General features: G+C 44.7%; 2 protein-coding genes, 1 long non-coding RNA gene and 2 gene segments (V, D, J or C); 4 read left to right on the top strand and 1 right to left on the bottom strand.

Annotated features, from left to right (window-relative positions):
* LOC124518350 (immunoglobulin lambda-1 light chain-like) overlaps positions 1-17,829 on the top strand; it is a 677,956-nt gene that overhangs the window by 576,343 nt on the left and 83,784 nt on the right.
* The window catches only part of LOC124518353 (immunoglobulin lambda-1 light chain-like), a 721,987-nt gene that overhangs the window by 653,103 nt on the left and 51,055 nt on the right, over positions 1-17,829 (top strand). The gene's annotated exons all lie outside the window — the stretch shown is intronic.
* Positions 1-17,829, top strand: part of LOC124518352 (immunoglobulin lambda-1 light chain-like) — a 550,070-nt gene that overhangs the window by 495,903 nt on the left and 36,338 nt on the right. The gene's annotated exons all lie outside the window — the stretch shown is intronic.
* The window catches only part of LOC124518351 (immunoglobulin lambda-1 light chain-like), a 345,374-nt gene that overhangs the window by 313,852 nt on the left and 13,693 nt on the right, over positions 1-17,829 (top strand).
* Positions 14-17,650, bottom strand: LOC124518361 (uncharacterized). Its single transcript, XR_006963660.1, has 4 exons — positions 17,496-17,650; positions 17,207-17,299; positions 16,032-16,106; positions 14-1,199 (listed from the first exon to the last, which is right to left on the bottom strand). It is a non-coding gene; the product is annotated as an uncharacterized LOC124518361 (long non-coding RNA).

Raw genomic sequence — 17,829 nt, 5'->3', positions numbered from 1 at the left:
AGCTGCTCCTCCTTCCTGGAAGTTCCTCCCACCTGCCCCCTCACCTGTCCCTCCACTCACCTCCCTCAAGGAAGGGGGAGGGGACTGGAAAGTTCTGTTCTTCCCTATTCCCAGTGCCTGCAACACAGTGATTTTCTCTGTAAGCTTTTTTCAACTGAACTTATACATTAAGATGTTTGCTACATGTTTTTCCAACAACTGAAGACAACTTAATTATAGTAAACATTCCCTTGAGGAGTTACTAAACTTTAAAGCCCCCTCTCATTATTTTACACCACAATCATTTCTTTGGCCTCTGATCTGACACCAAAATGGGGATGCTGATTCACAACCTCTATGACCCGCTGCAGGAGCTCATAGCTCAGAGCAGACATTTACAGCACCATGATGGTTTTGTAAACTCCATGTACTCTAGACAGAGGATGAATTTTATTTGGGTTCTGTGGCCAAAAGCTGTGATCTGGGATAGGACCCTATACCTGTGTGAGCCTTATAGCGTCACCTATAGAATGGGCTCAGAAAATACAGACTCCACCTTTGAGGTCTCAGTGGTCAGACCAGCCAAGGAGTAAACCCAGGACATTGAACTGGGAGGGAGATACCAGCCCCAGACTATGGGACAGGGCTGCCCCTCCCCTCTCTGTGTCCCTTAGGGCAGAGCCCTTCTCTGAAACCACAAAGCTCCACAACAGCAACCCCAGAGGCCCAGCTGATTTGCATAAGCAGCAGGTCTCTCCAGCAAGGGGATAAGAGATGCCTGGAAGGAACTTTGCCCAAGGTCTTGGTAGCAGAATCAGCGCGTCTCCACCATGGCCTGGACCCCTCTTCTCCTCAGTATCCTGGCTCACTGCACAGGTGAGAGGTGTAATCCCCACTTGTGCTCACTGGTTCTGTGTGAGCCCAAAGGGGATGGTCCTGACCAGAGAAAGGGGTGGAAAGAATCTTATTTGTTCAAAGGATCCTTCCCACCAGCCAGTCCCATAAGCTCCTGGGGCTAAGACTTATAAGAGAGGGTACCCTGGGGGTACAGAGAATCCCTGGGGCTCAATGCAGGCCAGGCAGCTTATGGGATTTCCCAGAAATGGGTCCTTCATCTTCTAGCCCAACCCATTTTTCTCTCTTGCAGGTTCCGTGGCCTCCTATGTGCTGACCCAGCCCCCGTCAGTGTCAGCGAACCTGGGACAGACAGCCAGAATCACCTGTGGGGGAAACAACATTGGAAGTAAAAATGCTTACTGGTACCAGCAGAAGCCAGGCCAGGCCCCCATGCTGGTCATTTACTATAGCAGCAACCGGCCCTCAGGGATCCCTGACCGATTCTCTGGCACCAACTCGGGGAACACGGCCACCCTGACCATCAGCGGGGCCCAGGCTGAGGACGAGGCTGACTATTACTGTCAGGTGTGGGATGGCAGTAGTGATGCTCACAGTGACACAGGCAGATGGGGAAGTGAGACACAAACCCGTTCCTCATCTGTATCACACTCTTCTCCAGCCTCAGCAGTCTGACCCAGGTCCCCAGACCTCCTATCCACCCATGCTTCACACAGCACCACCAGAGGATATATCAGGGTTGATCTGGGGGCTCTTGGGATTTTTTTTGAGCCTGAGTATGTTTGGGAACAGAGGACCTGAGTGGAAGGACAAACAGAAAGAAACATCCATCCGCTGCTCCTTACCCCTCCATGTCCATATGGCGGTCATGGGCCGTTCCTTCACCCAACTGACGAATATTAGAGGCCTGAATTTCTCAGCTCAGCTGAGCTCCAGAAGCCCTGCCACCATGACAGCTGGGGATTCTGAGTGGAGCACACTAGTGCATTACCCACTGTGGTGTCACCCCCCTCCTGGGCTCACACATGCACCCACCTCTGCCTGGAGCCCCTGACAGCTCACAGGGGTCCTCCTCACTGCGAAGTGCCCTTGGATCAGAAAACTGCCTCCCCAGGTTTCTGCCCCTTCTCAGAGAGGTTCAGGTGCATCCTGGCCTGAGTGAATGAAGGCCCTGCCTCAGGTTCAGATGTCCTGAAGGTCTCAGCTTTAGAGCTCCCTGCAGGGATGGAGGCCTCATCTGATGTCTCACTGCACGTGGGTCACTTCTCCTTCTGCCCAGTCTGACCTTCCTCCTCCTTCCAGATCTCCTACACATGTACTTCTCCATCTCAGAGTCTGATTCCAGGAACCCAATCCAGGCTGGTGGGCATCCCTGACAGGGTCTTCAGGGACATGAAGAGGCTACTATATAAACACATAAAGCTCCGGTTTGTGCCCCAAATCCCCAATATACGTGTCAAAATCCCCAACAGATTAGATTGTTCCTCGTATTTTTAAACGAGAAAAGATGCAGACACACTAGGTGCTCTGGGTTCTGACAGACAGTTGAAGGGTCACATCTATCCTGATGGTGAATGAGGGTCATTGGGGCAGTTGCCTCCTCCTACAAAGTGACCAGAAGATACACAACCATGGACTGAGACACAAAATGGGTGCAATGTCACTTCTACCCCCCAAATCTTGCACAAGATTCTTTCTTCACACCCACCCTACCCCAGAATACAGACAGAAAACAATTCTGTGAAATACAGTTCAGTCTGTCGATGTTGACACATAATAAGCCACCACAGTCCAACCTCATCCACGTGAAATCCATCCAATCCAGGCAAACCACAATCTCCAAATAAAGAGAATATTGGCAGCCATGCTTCCACGTGATGTGACAAACTATCCAAACTATCCAATGAAAAATTACCAACATGTTCATCCTTTCCCAGGAGGATACAAAGTATACTACTGTCTGATGGTGGTATTTATTTTTGTCCCAGCTGAAATGATATCCTATAGCTTCATATTGAGACATAAAGTTAACTATTATGAACACATTGGATGTTAGATGATAATGAGATGACCCAGGAGAACAAAACAGAAACATAGGATTAATAGGTTTCCAAACATATTCATATCAACTTAAGGAAGAAACACTTGTTCCTTCTATTGTCCTCATTTCTGCCACTACCCTGTGGTCAGAGTTATGTCTATAGTTACATCTTCACCACCCACTCCAGATTCCCCTTCCCTCAGCAAACACCTGAGTTAGTCAGTTGGGTCCCTGCCAGTTGAGACGACCAAACCTCCATTCCGGAACATTCACCCATTATCAGACCTGTTGAATTGTATTGTGGTGAGTTGATGACTACAGTCACAGACCCAGGGAATATTAGGGGATCTCCTGAATCCATACATCCACCTACTTACCCTCATTGTGTGGTAGAAAATCCCTTACCCCTTGACAGTAGCCAAGAATCACCCCAGCCAGTACCCCCTACTTTTCCCAATGACTCACTGCCAGGCAGAGCCAAAGGGTTCATGGTGCACACTCAGCCAGCAGGGCCGTGCAATCAAGCAAAGCACAAAGTCCCAAGGATGACAAGGGAACATTTAGTTGATGGCTCACTGGGGATAACAGTGAGTGCTGCTACTTGCACTCCCATCTCAATTCCTAGACCCGTGAATCCCAACTAGGGGAGAAGCAATACCATATATGTCTAATACATGACAACTGAAAGTACACACAGAGTCCCAGAGGACATGGCGTGAACCCTGTGTGCTATTGCCACCACCCAGGTGGCAGCAGAGGTCACTTGCCTAGCCACCTGGTGATGGAGTGGGCCTGGTATCAGGGCTCCTAACATGGCAGGGGGAGCTAGTAACCATGACCTAAGATCCGAAGGAAAAGGTATCTTCCTTCTTAAGTATCATGCTTGACACTGATGTACAAAATCCTTTGGCTCCTTATTCCTCTGATCCAGATCTTGCAGTAATTATTTCTTAGGCACAGATCTGGGACTTCAATCTCCTACATACACCCCAGTGGTGTTAAGGCTCTCTTAAGTCTGCAAAGCCCCCAGGACGATGGGACAAGATGGAGGAACAGCATGGAAGTTTTTTGTGTGTTTTTGTTTTTGTTTTTGTGTGTGTGTGTGTGTGTGTGTCTCTCGTCCCTGAAATACAGCAAGATCAACACTAAACCACCCTGCAAACCTAGAAAATTGATTTGAGGATTAACACAACAATCTGCACAACCTGACCAGAGAACTTAGCAGGTATGTGGAGCAAAGAGGTGAACTGGGGGAGAAGCCATGGAGGGCAGGGGGCTGTTTTTGTTTGTGGAGAGGGAATGGAGGCGGGGGGTGGGGGAGAATACGGGAAAAGTATCTCCCCCACAAAAGCAGCTGGAGAGAAAGTGGAAAAGTGGAAACAGCCGCAGGGACTGAACCAAAAAGGGAGAAAGGAGAGGGTTTAAATTCCACTAAGACTCTATAAACAGGGGGAGTGCAGAGGCTGAAACTCTGCAGCTCGATGCCTGGTGGTGCTCTGGTGGGAAGGACGAATCCCCGGGAGCAGACTGAAGTCCAGGTGTCTTTGGGACACACGGGAAAGGCAGTTCCCCTGCTGGGAGGGCTCCCCACAGGCAAAGATCCCAAAGGATCCTGAACAACAACCACGTTCGCTGGTGCTGGAACAAGGTTGTTGTGGGTGAAGCCTGGTGACAGATTTGTGTTGTGATTTTCCATAATCCCTGAAAAGCTGCTGCTACACTATCTCGCGAACTGTTTCTGGGGCAGGCTGGCACTCAGCCACAGTCTCTGGGCATCACCAGCAGCACGGTCCGCAAACATTCCTGGGTGCAGCCGGCACCTGGCCATTGCTCAGTGAGACCCTCCCCCAGAGGGTCTGAGTGGGTCAAAGCCACAGTCCCTCAGAAGCGAGGGGTCAGGAAACACAGCCGCATCTGAGATAAAACTCAGGAGGGAGGTACCGCCTGGCAACCTGACAGCTTGGTCACAGACAGTGTAAAGGCAGGGAGTGGATGGAAACCGGAGACAAAGGAAGGGTGCGCGACTGCCCATCAGGGAGAACAGAGTTCTAATACTACAGACTGGGGGTAGATGGGTGACGCCATTTTTGCCCCTCCTGCGCATGCACATACACACACACACACACACACACACACACACACACACACACAAGCGCCACAAAATCCACCCCAGTAAGCTAAGCAGCACCATCTAGTGGAGAATGGAGCCATTACACTAAGCCCCGAACAACTGGGCCAACCTTGCTCTTCAGGAACACCACAAGTCTCTCCACCTGCTTAGTTTACAGACTATAAAGTGTTTCATAGTTTGACATCTAGGGGAAGACAATGTGATTTCAATGGTATTTCAGTCTGTTCGCTGGTCCATCTATTCAATTTTCTTTTTTTTTTCTTTTTCGTTTCTTTTCTTTTTCTTGAATAGGGAAAGAGAAAAAAATGTATTTTTATTTTCAATTTTTATTAAAAATATTTTTTATTTTTTTCTACAATATTTTCTTACTTTTTTGCAAATTTTTCAAATTCTGTTTTACTTCCATCATTTCATTTTATTCTATTTCATTGTATTCATTTTCACAGGAAGTTCATGACCACTAAACTACCCTGCAAGAAATTTTAAGGGGGACTCTCTGAGGGAGAAAAGACAAGGAAACAAAAAAAGACCAAAAGCAACAAAGACTAGAAAGGACCAGAGAACACCACCAGAAACTCCAAATCTAAAAGAAACATAATGGCAATAAACTCATATCTTACAGTACTCACTCTAAACGTCAATGGATTAATGCTCCAATCAAAAACATAGGGTAACAGAATGGATAAGAAAACAAGATCCATCTATATGCTGTTTACAAGAGACCCACTTTAGACCTAAAGACACCTTCAGATTGAAAGTAAGGGGATGGAGAACCATCTATCATGCTAATGGTGGACAAAAGAAAGCCAGAATAGCCATACTTATATCAGACAATCCAGACTTTAAATTAAAGACTGTAACAAGAGATGAAGAAGGGCATTATATCATAATTAAGGGGTCTATCCACCAAGAAGATCTAACAATTGTAAACATTGATGCTCCAAATGTGAAGGCGCTCAAATATATAAATCAATTAATCACAAACATAAACTCATTGATAATAATACCATAATAGTAAGGGACTTCAACACCCCACTTACAACAATGGACAGATCATCTAAACAGAAAATCAACAAGGAAACAATGGCTTTGAATGACACACTGGACCAGATGGACTTACCAGAAATATTCAGAACATTTCATCCTAAAGCAGCAGAATATACATTCTTCTCCAGTACACATGGAACGTTCTCCAGTATAGATCACATACTGGTACATAAATCAGCCCTCAACAAGTACAAAAAGATTGAGATCATACCGTGCAGATTTTCAGACCACAACGCTCTGAAACTAGAAGTCAGCCACAAGAAAAAATGTGGAAAGATAACAAATACTTGGAGACTAAAGACCACCCTACTGAGGAATGAATGGGCTAACCAAGAAGTTAAAGCGGAAATTAAAAAGTACATAGAAGCCAATGAAAATGATAACATCACAGCCAAAACCTCTGGAACTCTGCAAAGGCAGTCATAAGAGGGACGTATATAGCAATCCAGGCCTTCCTAAAGAAGACAGAAAGATCACAGATACACAACCTAACCTTACACCTTAAAGAGCTGGAAAAAGAACAGCAAATAAAACCCCAAACCAGCAGAAGACAGGAAATAATTGAGGTTACAGCAAAAATCAATGCTATTGAAACAAACAAAAAAAAGAACAGTAGAATAGATCAATGAAACCAGAAGCTTGTTCTTTGAAGGAATTAACAACATTAATAAACCCCTAGCCGGTTTGATCAAAAAGAAAAAGGAAAGGACCCAAATAAATAAAACCAAGAATGAAAGAGGACAGATCACAAGCAACACAGCAGAAATAAAAACAATAATAAGAGAATATTATGAGCAATTATATGCCAATAAAATGGGAAATCTGGAAGAAATGGACAACTTCCTAGAAACATATACACTACCAAAACGGAAACAGGAAGAAATAGAAAAGTTGAACAGACCCATAACCAGTAAAGAAATTAAATTAGTAGTCAAAAATCTCCCAAAACACAAGAGTCCAGGGCCAGATGGCTTTCCAGGGGAATTCTACCAAACGTTTAAGGAAGAGTTAACACCTATTTTCTTGAAGCTGTTCCAAAAAATAGAAATGGAAGGAAAACTTCCAAACTCTTTCTATAAAGCCAGCGTTACCTTGATTCCAAAACCAGACAAAAGACCCCACTAAAAAGGAGAACTATAGACCAATTTCCCTGATGTACAAGGATGCAAAAATCCTCAACAAGATATTAGCCAACTGAATCCAACAATACATTAAAAAAAATTATTCACCACGACCAAGTGGGATTTATACCTGGGATGTAGGGCTGGTTCAATATCCGCAAAACTATCAATGTGATTCATCACATGAATAAAAGAAAGGACAAGAACCACATGATCCTCTCAACAGATGCAGAGGAAGCATTTGGCAAAATACAGCATCCTTTCTTGATAAAAACCCTCAAGAAAGTAGGGACAGAAGGATCATACCTGGAGATCATAAAAGCCATATAAGAAAGACCCAATGCTAATATCATTCTCAATGGGGAAAAACTGAGAGCTTTCCCCCTAAGGTCAGGAACAAGACAGGGATGTCCACTCTTGCCACTGCTATTCAACATAGTATTGGAAGTCTTAATCCCAGCAATCAGACAACACAAAGAAATAAAGGCATCCAAATCGGCAAGGAGGAAGTCAAACTTTCACTCCTTGCAGACGACATGATGCTCTATATGGAAAACCCAAAAGATTACACCAAAAAACTGCTAGAACTGATCCATGAATTCAGCAAAGTGGCAGGATATAAAATCAATGCATAGATATCGGTTGAATTCCTATACACCAACAATGAAGCAACAGAAAAAGAAATCAAGGAATGGATCCCATTTACAATTGCACCAAAAACCATAAAATACCTAGGAATAAATCTAACCAAAGAGGTGAAAAATCTACACACTGAAAACTATAGAAAGCTTGTGAAAATATTGAAGAAGACACAAAAAAAAATATGGAAAAAGATTCCATGCTCCTGGATAGGAAGAACAAATATTGTTAAAATGTCAATACTACCCAAAGCAGTCTTCATATTCAATGCAATACCTATCAAAATAACACCAGTATTCTTCACAGAGCTAGAACAAACAATCCTATGATTTGTATGGAACCAGAAAAGACCCTACATAGCCAAAGCAGTCTTGAAAAAAAAAACAACAACAACAAAGGAAACATCACAGTCCTGGACTTCAAGCTGTATTACAAAGCTGTAATCATCAAGACAGTATGGTACTGGCACAAAAACAGACACTCAGATCAGTGGAACAGAATAGAAAACCCAGAAATAGACCCACAAATGTATGGCCAACTGATCTTTGACAAAGCAGGAAAGAATATCCAATGGAATAAAGACAGTCTCTTTAGCAAGTGGTGCTGGGAAAACTGGACAGCGGCATACAGAAGAATGAACCTGGACCACTTTCTTACAGCATACACAAAAATAAACTCAAAATGGATGAAAGACCTCAATGTAAGACAGGAAGCCCTCAAAATCCTAGAAGAGAAAGCAGGCAAAAAACCTCTTTGACCTTGGCCGCAGCAACTTCTTACTCAACATGTCTCCAGAGGCAAGGAAAACAAAAGCAAAAATGAACTTTTGGGACCTCAACAAAATAAAAAGCTTCTGCACAGCGAAGGAAACAATCAGCAAAACTAAAAGGCAGCCGACAGAATGGGAGAAGATATTTGCAAATGACATATCAGATAAAGGGTTAGTATCCAAAATCTATAGAGAACTTATCAAACTCAACACCCCAAAATCAAATAATCCAGTGAAGAAATGGGAAAAATACATGAATAGACACTTCTCCAAAGAAGACATCCAGATGGCCAAGTGACACATGAAAAAATGCTCAACATCACTCATCATCAGGGAAATATAAATCAATACCACAATGAGATACCACCTCACACCCGTCAGAATGGCTAACATTAACAACTCAGGCAACAACAGATGTTGGCGAGGATGCGGAGAAAGAGGATCTCTTTTGCATTGTTGGTGGGAATGCAAACTCGTGCAGCCACTCTGGAAAATAGTATGGAGGTTCCTCAAAAAAGTAAAAATAGAACTACCCTACGACCCAGGAATTGCACTACTAGGTATTTATCCAAGGGATACAGGTATGCTGTTTCAAAGGGGCACATGCACCCCAATGTTTATAGCAGCACTATCAACAATAACCAAAGTATGGAAAGAGCCAAAATGTCCATGAATGGATGGATGGATGGATAAAGAAGATGTGGAGGATTCTGGGAAGATGGCGGCGTAGGAGGACGCTGGGCTCACCGCGTGTCCTGCTGATCACTTAGATTCCACCTACACCTGCCTAAATAACCCAGAAAACCGCCAGAGGATTAGCAGAACGGAGTCACCAGACCCAAGTGCAGACGAGAGGCCCACGGAAGAGGGTAGGAAGGGCGGCGAGGCGGTGCGCGCTCCACGGACTGGCGGGAGGGAGCCGGGGCGGAGGGGCGGCTCGCCAGCCAAGCAGAGCCCCCGAGTCCGGCTTGCAAAAGCGGAGGGGCCTGACGGACTGTGTTACGACAGCAAGCGCGACTTAGCGTCTGGGAGGTCATAAGTTAACAGCTCTGCTCGGAAAGCGGGAAGGCTGGAGGACAAAGGGAGGGTGAGCTGCGGAGCCCCCGGACGACAGAGCTCAGTTTGGCGGGGAACAAAGGCGCTCGCCAGCGCCATCTCCCCCGCCCATCCCCCAGCCAAAATCCCAAAGGGAAACCGGTTCCGGCCAGGGAAATTGCTCGCTCCGCGCAAACACCCAACTCTGTGCTTCTGCGGAGCCAAACCTCCGGCAGCGGATCTGACTCCCTCCGGCTGCCACAGGGCCCCTCCTGAAGTGGATCACCTAAGGAGAAGCGAGCTAAGCCTGCCCCCCCTGCCGCCGTGCACCTTGCCTTCCCACCCCAGCTAATACGCCAGATCCCCAGCATCACAAGCCTGGCAGTGTGCAAGTAGCCCAGACGGGCCACGCCACCCCACAGTGAATCCCGCCCCTAGGAGAGGGGAAGAGACGGCACACACCAGTCTGACTGTGGCCCCAGCGGTGGGCTGGGGGCAGACATCAGGTCGGACTGCGGCCCCGCCCACCAACTCCAGTTATACACCACAGCACAGGGGAAGTGCCCTGCAGGCCCTCACCACACCAGGGACTATCCAAAATGACCAAGCGGAAGAATTCCCCTCAGAAGAATCTCCAGGAAATAACAACAGCTAATGAGCTGATCAAAAAGGATTTAAATAATATAACAGAAAGTGAATTTAGAATAATAGTCATAAAATTAATCGCTGGGCTGGAAAACAGCATACAGGACAGCAGAGAATCTCTTGCTACAGAGATCAAGGGACTAAGGAACAGTCACGAGGAGCTGAAAAACGCTTTAAAGGAAATGCAAAACAAAATGCAAACCACCACGGCTTGGATGGAAGAGGCAGAGGAGAGAATAGGTGAACTAGAAGATAAAGTTATGGAAAAAGAGGAAGCTGAGAAAAAGAGAGATAAAAAAATCCAGGAGTATGAGGGGAAAATTAGAGAACTAAGTGATACACTAAAAAGAAATAATATACGCATAATTGGTATGCCAGAGGAGGAAGAGAGAGGGAAAGGTGCTGAAGGGGTACTTGAAGAAATAATAGCTGAGAACTTCCCTGAACTGGGGAAGGAAAAAGGCATTGAAATCCAAGAGGCACAGAGAACTCCCTTCAGACGTAACTTGAATCGATCTTCTGCACGACATATCATAGTGAAACTGGCAAAATACAAGGATAAAGAGAAAATTCTGAAAGCAGCAAGGGGTAAACGTGCCCTCACATATAAAGGGAGACCTATAAGACTCCTGACTGATCTCTCTTTTGAAACTTGGCAGGCCAGAAAGAATTGGCACGAGATTTTCAGGGTGCTAGACAGAAAAAATATGCAGCCAAGAATCCTTTATCCAGCAAGTCTGTCATTTAGAATAGAAGGAGAGATAAAGGTCTTCCCAAACAAACAAAAACTGAAGGAATTTGTCACCACTAAACCAGCCCTACAAGAGATCCTAAGGGGGACCCTGTGAGACAAAGTACCAGAGACATCACTACAAGCATAAAACATACAGACATCACAATGACTCTAAACCCGTATCTTGCTATAATAACACTGAATGTAAATGGATTAAATGCGCCAACCAAAAGACATAGGGTATCAGAATGGATAAAAAAACAAGACCCATCTATTTGCTGTCTACAAGAGACTCATTTTAGACCTGAGGACACCTTTAGATTCAGAGTGAGGGGATGGAGAACTATTTATCATGCTACTGGAAGCCAGAAGAAAGCTGGAGTAGCCATACTTATATCAGACAAACTAGACTTTAAATTAAAGGCTGTAACAAGAGATGAAGAAGGACATTATATAATAGTTACAGGGTCTATCCATCAGGAAGAGCTAACAATTATAAATGTCTATGCGCCGAATACCGGAGCCCCCAAATATATAAAACAATTACTCATAAACAGAAGCAACCTTATTGATAAGAATGTGGTAATTGCTGGGGACTTTAACACCCCACTTACAGAAATGGATAGATCATCTAGACACACGGTCAATAAAGAAACAAGGGCCCTGAATGAGACATTGGATCAGATGGACTTGACAGATATATTTAGAACTCTGCATCCCAAAGCAACAGAATATACTTTCTTCTCGAGTGCACATGGAACATTCTCCAAGATAGATCATATACTGGGTCACAAAACAGCCCTTCATAAGTTTACAAGAATTGAAATTATACCATGCATACTTTCAGACCACAATGCTATGAAGCTTGAAATCAACCACAGGAAAAAGTCTGGAAAACCTCCAAAAGCATGGAGGTTAAAGAACACCCTACTAACGAATGAGTGGGTCAACCAGGCAATTAGAGAAGAAATCAAAAAATATATGGAAACAAACGAAAATGAAAATACAACAATCCAAACGCTTTGGGACGCAGCGAAGGCAGTCCTGAGAGGAAAATACATCGCAATCCAGGCCTATCTCAAGAAACAAGAAAAATCCCAAATACAAAATCTAACAGCACACCTAAAGGAAATAGAAGCAGAACAGCAAAGGCAGCCTAAACCCAGCAGAAGAAGAGAAATAATAAAGATCAGAGCAGAAATAAACAATATAGAATCTAAAAAAACTGTAGAGCAGATCAACGAAACCAAGAGTTGGTTTTTTGAAAAAATAAACAAAATTGACAAACCTCTAGCCAGGCTTCTCAAAAAGAAAAGGGAGATGACCCAAATAGATAAAATCATGAATGAAAATGGAATTATTACAACCAATCCCTCAGAGATACAAACAATTATCAGGGAATACTATGAAAAATTATATGCCAACAAATTGGACAACCTGGAAGAAATGGACAAATTCCTGAACACCCACACTCTTCCAAAACTCAATCAGGAGGAAATAGAAAGCTTGAACAGACCCATAACCAGCGAAGAAATTGAATCGGTTATCAAAAATCTCCCAACAAATAAGAGTCCAGGACCAGATGGCTTCCCAGGGGAGTTCTACCAGACGTTTAAAGCAGAGATAATACCTATCCTTCTCAACCTATTCCAAGAAATAGAAAGGGAAGGAAAACTTCCAGACTCATTCTATGAAGCCAGTATTACTTTGATTCCTAAACCAGACAGAGACCCAGTAAAAAAAGAGAACTACAGGCCAATATCCCTGATGAATATGGATGCAAAAATTCTCAATAAGATACTAGCAAATCGAATTCAACAGCATATAAAAAGAATTATTCACCATGATCAAGTGGGATTCATTCCTGGGATGCAGGGCTGGTTCAACATTCGCAAATCAATCAACGTGATACATCACATTAACAAAAAAAAAAGAGAAGAACCATATGATCCTGTCAATCGATGCAGAAAAGGCCTTTGACAAAATCCAGCACCCTTTCTTAATAAAAACCCTTGAGAAAGTCGGGATAGAAGGAACATACTTAAAGATCATAAAAGCCATTTATGAAAAGCCCACAGCTAACATCATCCTCAACGGGGAAAAACTGAGAGCTTTTTCCCTGAGATCAGGAACACGACAGGGATGCCCACTCTCACCGTTGTTGTTTAACATAGTGCTGGAAGTTCTAGCATCAGCAATCAGACAACAAAAGGAAATCAAAGGCATCAAAATTGGCAAAGATGAAGTCAAGCTTTCGCTTTTTGCAGATGACATGATATTATACATGGAAAATCCGATAGACTCCACCAAAAGTCTGCTAGAACTGATACATGAATTCAGCAAAGTTGCAGGATACAAAATCAATGTACAGAAATCAGTTGCATTCTTATACACTAACAATGAAGCAACAGAAAGACAAATAAAGAAACTGATCCCATTCACAATTGCACCAAGAAGCATAAAATACCTAGGAATAAATCTAACCAAAGATGTAAAGGATCTGTATGCTGAAAACTATAGAAAGCTTATGAAGGTAATTGAAGAAGATTTAAAGAAATGGAAAGACATTCCCTGCTCATGGATTGGAAAAATAAATATTGTCAAAATGTCAATACTACCCAAAGCTATCTACACATTCAATGCAATCCCAATCAAAATTACACCAGCATTCTTCTCGAAACTAGAACAAGCAATCCTAAAATTCATATGGAACCACAAAAGGCCCCGAATAGCCAAAGGAATTTTGAAGAAGAAGACCAAAGCAGGAGGCATCACAATCCCAGACTTTAGCCTCTACTACAAAGCTGTCATCATCAAGACAGCATGGTATTGGCACAAAAACAGACACACAGACCAATGGAATAGAATAGAAACCCCAGAACTAGACCCACAAACGTATGGCCAACTCATCTTTGACAAAGCAGGAAAGAACATCCAATGGAAAAAAGACAGCCTCTTTAACAAATGGTGCTGGGAGAACTGGACAGCAACATGCAGAAGGTTGAAACTAGACCACTTTCTCACACCATTTACAAAAATAAACTCAAAATGGATAAAGGACCTAAATGTGAGACAGGAAACCATCAAAACCTTAGAGGAGAAAGCAGGAAAAGACCTCTCTGACCTCAGCCGTAGCAATCTCTTACTCGACACATTCCCAAAGGCAAGGGAATTAAAAGCAAAAGTGAATTACTGGGACCTTATGAAGATAAAAAGCTTCTGCACAGCAAAGGAAACAACCAGCAAAACTAAAAGGCAACCAACGGAATGGGAAAAGATATTTGCAAATGACATATCGGACAAAGGGCTAGTATCTAAAATCTATAAAGAGCTCACCAAACTCCACACCCGAAAAACAAATAACCCAGTGAAGAAATGGGCAGAAAACATGAATAGACACTTCTCTAAAGAAGACATCCAGATGGCCAACAGGCACATGAAAAGATGTTCAGCGTCGCTCCTTATCAGGGAAATACAAATCAAAACCACACTCAGGTATCACCTCACGCCAGTCAGAGTGGCCAAAATGAACAAATCAGGAGACTATAGATGCTGGAGAGGATGTGGAGAAACGGGAACCCTCTTGCACTGTTGGTGGGAATGCAAATTGGTGCAGCCGCTCTGGAAAGCAGTGTGGAGGTTCCTCAGAAAATTAAAAATAGACCTACCCTATGACCCAGCAATAGCACTGCTAGGAATTTACCCAAGGGATACAGGAGTACTGATGCATAGGGGCACTTGTACCCCAATGTTCATAGCAGCACTGTCAACAATAGCCAAATTATGGAAAGAGCCTAAATGCCCATCAACTGATGAATGGATAAAGAAATTGTGGTTTATATACACAATGGAATACTACGTGGCAATGAGAAAAAATGAAATATGGCCTTTTGTAGCAACGTGGATGGAACTGGAGAGTGTGATGCTAAGTGAAATAAGCCATACAGAGAAAGACAGATACCATATGGTTTCACTCTTATGTGGATCCTGAGAAACTTAACAGGAACCCATGGGGGAGGGGAAGGAAAAAAAAAAAAAAAAAAGGACGTTAGAGTGGGAGAGAGCCAAAGCATAAGAGACTGTTAAAAACTGAGAACAAACTGAGGGTTGATGGGGGGTGGGAGGGAGGGGAGGGTGGGTGATGGGTATTGAGGAGGGCACCTTTTGGGATGAGCACTGGGTGTTGTATGGAAACCAATTTGACAATAAATTTCATATATAAAAAAAAAAAGAAGATGTGGTATATATATATACAATGGAATATTACTCAGCAATCAAAAAGAATGAAATCTTGCCATTTGCAACTACATGAATGGAACTAAGGGTATTATGCTAAGCTAAATTAGTCAGAGAAAGACAAATATCATATGACTTCAGTCATGTGAGGGCTTTAAGATACAAAACAGATGAACATAAGGGAAGGGAAGCAAAATATAAAACATTTTATAAAAACAGGGAGGGGGACAAAACATAAGAGACTCTTAAATACAGAGAACAAACATAGGGTTGCTAGAGGGGTTTTGGAGGGGGATGGGCTAAATGGGTAGGGGCTTAAGGAATCTACTCCTGAAATCATTGTTGCACCATGTGCTAACTAACTTGGATGTAAATTAAAAAATAAATAAATTATAGAATGTAAAAAAAGTCTATAAAGCCCCCTCCCTCTGAGAACATACATTGTACCCCCCTCTTTGCTCTGAGAGCCTCCTGTCCTGACTTCGAAGAGAAGTTCCTCCTTTCCCCCCTAAACCGTCTCCAGGGGGCTGGTGCCAATTTTCTTTTCTTTTTCTTTTTCCATTCCAAGGACACAGCAGCTATTCAATAACCATTACTCAACCTCATACATTATATTAAATATTTTTATTACCTAATGCATTTTCCCTAGCAACTGAAGTCAAAATTATCATTTCAATTTCACATGAAGTATTCTTAGAATTCAGCCAATTTCATTCTCTTATACTCAAATCATATCTTTTGAGCATGTGATATGTCCCTGCCCCAGCCACACATTGGAGATTCTGAGACACAGCACTTACCACCTGTCCAAGAGCTCATGGCCAAGGGTAGACTCTTACAGCAGCTCCATGGACCTTTAACAACTCCACGTGCACCTGGCAAGGAGGAAATTTTATTCAGGTTCTGGCTCTCACAAACTGTGATCTGCAATAGAACGCTGCTCCTGCCTCAGGGTTTCCCTGGAGTAGGGGTGAGGAGGGTCACCGCACTGGGGCCTGGGAATGTCAGAGGAGACTCAGTGTGGAAATGCTATGGAGATGGAGCTAGAAGCGGACCAGCTCGAGGCCCCCACCACAACACAACGATGGATGAGACACTTGGAACTCCTGGATGATATTAACCACCTTCCTCCTGAGCCAGAATGGAGCAGAGGAGAGACCGGGAGCCCAAGACAATCTCAGTATCACCACCATGACTCTGGCCACCTTCATGACAGCACCCAGAACGATTCAGTAAGCACGATTTCAGGTTCCCTGAAAACACAGATAGACTGTCTCTCAGTGGCCAGAACAGCCCAGGATGTAGGCCAGGGCACAGACTGAATGGGGGCTACAGCCCCAGACTAGTGACTACCAGGAGGAGGATCCCCTGGGCTGGGGGTGGAGACTACAAGGGATACCTGTCCTCTCTCTGTGCCTTGGGACTGAGCCCTTCCCCCTTCTCTGCAACCACAAAGCTCTTCAGCAACAGCTCCAGAGCCTCTATTGATTTGCATAACCAGCAGGAGTCTCCAGCAAGGGAAAAAGAGAGGCCTTAGGAGGAATTTTGCCCAGCCTTGGACCTTAGTAGCAGAATTGGGGCGCCTCCACCACGGCCTGGACCCCTCTCCTCGTCGGCCTCCTTTCTCACTGCACAGGTGCTGTGCCCAGGCTCACTGGGATCTGGGACAAGCTTGGCCCTGACTCTGAGCTCCTGCCCCAGTGGGGGACAGGATCTCTTCACCTTGCTGCAGGATGAGGGGCTAAAGGGGTGAAATCTCCCATTTTGCTCACTGGCCCTGTGTGAGCTCTAAGGGGCTGCACCTGCCCAGAGAAAGGGACTGGGAGTTTCTCATTTGTTCAAAGGTTTTATCCACCAGCCAGGCCCATGGGCCCCTGGGGCTGTGATTGATGGGTGGGGACAACTCTGGGGGCCAAGAAACCTCTGGAGTTCGGTCCGGGCCAGGAAGGCAGAGCCCCGTCAGCTGGAAACCCACCTCTCATAATCTCTCTTGCAGGTTCTGTGGCCTCCAATGAGCTGACTTGGCTCCTGTCAGTGTCAGTGGCCCTGGGACAGACGCCAGGATCACCTGTGGAGAAAACAACATTGGAAGGAAATATGTCCAATGGCACCAGCACAAGTCAGGCCAGGCCCCCATCTATTATTGCAGCAACTGGCCCTCAGAGATCCCTGAGTGACTCTCTGGCTCCCAACTCAGGGAACATGGCCACCCTGACCACCAGTGGGGCCCAGGCCAAGGATGAGGCTATTTCTGTGCCACCTACCATGTCATTGGGAGCACCTGGCAATGACTCACAGTGACACAGACAGATGGGGAAGTGAGACACAAATGCTCCTGCCCTGGCCTGATGCTCATTCTCTCCATCCTCTGAACAGCCATAGGCCACGTCTTAGGGTCGGGTGTCCTCTCTGGTCTTGGCCCTGACCCTCGGGTTGGAAAGACTTCCCCTCAGGGCCTTTGTTTATCACACTGAGAAATAGTAGGGGGTGGGGAGGTAGGGGGCCTGTTTTGAATCACAAAGACTGTGGCGCCCTGTGGGTCCAGAGGTCCCCCTACTGGCTGAACCTTGGCACAGCCTTGTCCCCTCTCCAGGCAAG

Source organism: Lynx rufus, unplaced genomic scaffold (assembly GCF_022079265.1).
Source record: "Lynx rufus isolate CCGP_SWC_20201006 ecotype Redwood Valley unplaced genomic scaffold, mLynRuf1.p SCAF_24, whole genome shotgun sequence".
Classification (NCBI taxonomy): Eukaryota; Metazoa; Chordata; class Mammalia; order Carnivora; family Felidae; genus Lynx; species Lynx rufus.
The sequence above is the reverse complement of the archived record's forward strand: the minus strand, read 5'-3'. Positions and strand labels throughout refer to the sequence as shown.